This window comes from Neomonachus schauinslandi, chromosome 6 (genome assembly GCF_002201575.2).
Source record: "Neomonachus schauinslandi chromosome 6, ASM220157v2, whole genome shotgun sequence".
NCBI classification, from domain to species: Eukaryota; Metazoa; Chordata; class Mammalia; order Carnivora; family Phocidae; genus Neomonachus; species Neomonachus schauinslandi.
Window position 1 is genome coordinate 46,721,521 of NC_058408.1, and position 4,155 is coordinate 46,725,675.

Sequence of the window (4,155 nt, forward strand, 5' to 3'; positions counted from 1 at the left end):
GGTGATACAGAGGGAAGAAGACCATTAGCAGGAAGGGGAGAGAAGATGTTTGGAAAACAAAGGTTGCCCTGTTATACAGGTAAGTTTCTTAGGTAAAGAGGAATATCTGTTAATAGCTCTCTTCCTGGTATGGGCAAGCAGTTAAAGGGGAGGTAAAGAGCTTTTCCTGTATGTGCTGGGTTTTCATTGCTTTTAACTCAAAATAATCTTCATGCCAAAGTGGCTCATCTTAGGGTAACCTGCCCGTGGCCCCTACAGTTCCCTCCTCTGAAACTCCCCTGAAGTTTTCCATATTAAAATTGAGTTGGTAGATTGTTCTGTCTTGTGGATTTAGTCTCTTAGCCCTGACGATAGGTCAGTTCAGTTAAACTCATTTCAGGAGTCAGGAATGTAGGTGTGTTCTCAAAGTTAAGCCTCTGATTTAAGTCATCGGGTATTAAATAAGAGAGATTTCTATGGAAACAAAAGAAAAACAATGATTAATAATTGGATCAAATTATCAACCAGTTTCTGAGTTCTGAGAGTAGCCAGTCCAGAAGATTTTTAGATGTCAGATTGGAAGTGTTTTCAGATACAGTAAGAGCTAGCAGTGATAATCTCACAGATTTTCCTTGTTAGAGTTCAAATATTTCTGGTCCTTTTGAGTGGCCCATAGACAAGAGACATTCAGGTTATCTATATGTGAGCTATTACGGTGATTTCTCTAAAGTTTACATCAAGTTGTTCATATTTAGCTTGGAGGGCTTCATGAAAAAGTGCAGTTTTAATTCTCAAATGATTCCAAGTCAGAAAGGTGGGAGAAAAATGGAAAATGTGAGTTTGGAGACTTGCACCCAGACACTGGAGAAAACTAGAATAAGTAAGGATCTAGTCCAGTTTATAATGAATAATAGAATCTATGGGGCCCCTGGGTGGCTCAGTTGGTTAAGTGTCTGCCTTTGGTTCAGGTCATAATCCCAGAGTGTTGGGATGAGCTGTGTCAGGCTCCCTGCTCAGCGGAAGTCTGCTTCTCCCTCTCCCTTTGCCCCTCTCCCCCCTTCCTGCTCATGCCTGTGTGCAGTCTCTCTCTCAAATAAATAAATCTTTTAAAAAAAGAATCTAGTATCTACACAGGTGTGTTATTGAAACATATATTTTTCTTTATATAATCACTCTAATTTCTACAGAAGATAGCTAAATTAATATGACTTTATTGCAAAGGAAGCCTAGTTTTAAAAATAAGTTGGCCTGATTATTTACATTAAGTGCAACAAGAATAGCAGTTGACCATGTAGGCTCTTTAAAACCCGTTTTGTTGGAAAAAATCCTTAACAAAATATTAGCAAACTGAATCCAACAAGACATTAAAAAATAATTTACCACAACCAAGTGAGATTTATTCCTGGGATACAGGGCTGGTTCAATATTCACAAATCAATCAATGTGATATTGATATCAATAAGAGAAAGGATAAAAATCGTAAAATCATTTCAATAGATACAGAAGAAGCATTTGACAAAGTATAACATTCATTCATGATAAAAACCCTCAAGAAAGTAGGTTTAGAGGGAACATACCTTAACATTATTAATAAAGGCCATATATGAAAACTCTACATATAACATCATACTCAGTGGTGAGAAATTGAGAGCTTTTCCTCTAAGATCAGGATCCTTGCTTCAAGGATGTCTACACTCACCACTTTTATTCAACATAATACTGGAAGTCCTAGCCACAGCAATAAAAAAAAAAAAGGCATCCAAATTGGTAAGGAAAAAGTCAAACTTTCACTATTTGGAGATGACATGATGCTCTATATAGAAAACCTGAAAAACCACCAAAAAGCTACTGGAACTGATAAACAAATTCAGTAAAGTCACAAGATTCAAAATCAATATACAGAAATTCTGTTGTATTTCTATACATTAATGAAGTAGCTAGAAATTAAGAGAACAATCCTATTCATAATTGTATCAAAAATAATAAAATACCTAGGAATAAACTTAACCAAAAAGGTGAAAGACCCGTACTTTGAAAACTATAAAACACTGATGAAAGAAATTGAAGATGACAAAAACAAATGGAAAGTATTCCATGCTCATGGATTGAGAGAATAAGTATTGTTAAAATGTCCATACTACCCAAAGCAATCTGCAGATTTAATACCAGCCCTATCAAAATACCAATACCACTTTTCATAGAACTAGAACAAATAATTCTAAGATTTGTATGGAATCACAAAAGACCCCAAATAGCCAAAGCAATCTTGAAAAAGAAGAACAAAACTAGAGGTATCACAATCCCAGATTTCAAGATATATGACAAAGCTGTAGTAGTCTAACAGTATGATACTGGCACAAAAATAGACACATAAATCAACAGAAGAGAAGAGACCACCCAGAAATAAACCCATAATTATAACAAAGGAGGCAAGAATATGCAGTGGGAAAAAGACAGTCTCTTCAGCAAACGGTGCTGGGAAAACTGGACAGCTCCATGCCAAAGAAGAAACTGGACCACTTTCTCAAACCATACACAAAAATAATTCAATGGTTTAAAGACCTACATGTGAGACCTGAAACCATAAACATCCTTAAAAAAACATAGGCAGTTTCTTTGACATCAACTGTAGAAACAGTTTTCTAGATAGGTCTTCTTTGACAAGGGAAATGAAAGCAAAAATAAACTATTAGGACTACATCAAAATAAAAAGCTTTTGTACAGCAAAGGAAACCATCAACAAAACAAAAATCCCACCACATGGGAGAAGATATTTGCAAAAATAATGTTATCTGATAAGAGGTTAATATCCAAAATATATAAAGAGCTCATACAACTCAACACCAAAAAAAATAATCCAATTAAAAATGGGTAGAAGAGATGAGTAGACATTTCTCTAAAGAAGACATACAGATGGCCAATAAACACAAGAAAAGACGTTCAACATCACTAATCATTAGGGAAATGCAAATCAAAACCACAATAAGACATCACCTCACACCTGTCAGAAAGGCTAAAATCAAAACACAAGACAATAAAGGTTGACAAGGATGTGGAGAAAAAAGAACACTCATGCACTGTTGATGGAAATGCAAACTGGTGCAGCTATTCTGGAAAACAGTATGGAGGTTGCTCAAAAAATTAAAAATGGAATTACCATAGGACCTAGTAATTCCACTATGGGGAATTTACCCAAAGAAAATGAAAGCACTAATTTGAAAAGACATAGGCACCCTTATGTTTATTGCAGCATTATTTACAACCGGCAAGATATGGAAGCAACCCAAGTGTCCATCAATAGATGAATGGATAAAGAAGGTGTGGTATATATATATGTATGTGTGTATACACACACACACACACACACACACACACACACATACGATGGAATATTACTCAGCCATAAAAAAGAATGGACTCTTAGCTTTGCGCAGTGGCAGTATCGTAGCCAATGAGGTTTATCCGAGGCGCGATTATTGCTAATTGAAAAAAGAAGGGACTCTTGCCATTTGCAACAACATGGATGGAGCTAGAAGGTGTAATGCTAAGTGAAATAAGTCAGAGAAAGACAAATACCATATGATTTCACTCATATCTGGACTTTAAGAAACAAAATAAATGAACAAAAGGAAATAAAACAAGATAAACCAAGAAACAGACTCTTAACTATAGAGAACAAACTGATAGTTACCAGAAGGAAGGTGAATGGAGGGATGGGTGAAATAGGTGAAGAAGATTAAGAGTACACTTATGATGAGCACTGAGTAATGTGTAGAATTGTTGTATCATTATACTGTACACCTGAAACTAATGTAACACCATATGTTAATTACACTTGAATTAAAAAAGGAAACAAATGAAAACAAACCTGTTTTGCTGGAACTTTTCATAGGGAATCTCCAAATTGAACTTTCAACAGCCTCTCAGATCCAGAAGCCAAACCAAGCACTTGCCATCAGACTTCCCCTGCAACACCACTAGATTTGGATTAATTCCTCTCTTCTCCAGCTCCCCCATATATCCTGGGGTTCCTGCACCTGACAGAAAGTGACCTTCTTTACTCATCTGGTAAAGCTGCTGGGAGCTCTGTAAGCAAGGTATCAGAATGATCTTTTCTCTTCTCTTTTCTTTCTTTTGTTTTTCTTTTCCTTGTTTTTTTTTGTTTGTTTGTTTGTT

General features: G+C 35.9%; 1 pseudogene; it reads left to right on the plus strand.

Annotated features, from left to right (window-relative positions):
• The first annotated feature begins 3,401 nt into the window (after positions 1-3,401).
• On the plus strand, positions 3,402-3,593 carry LOC123325272 (annotated as a pseudogene).
• Positions 3,594-4,155: the final 562 nt, after the last annotated feature.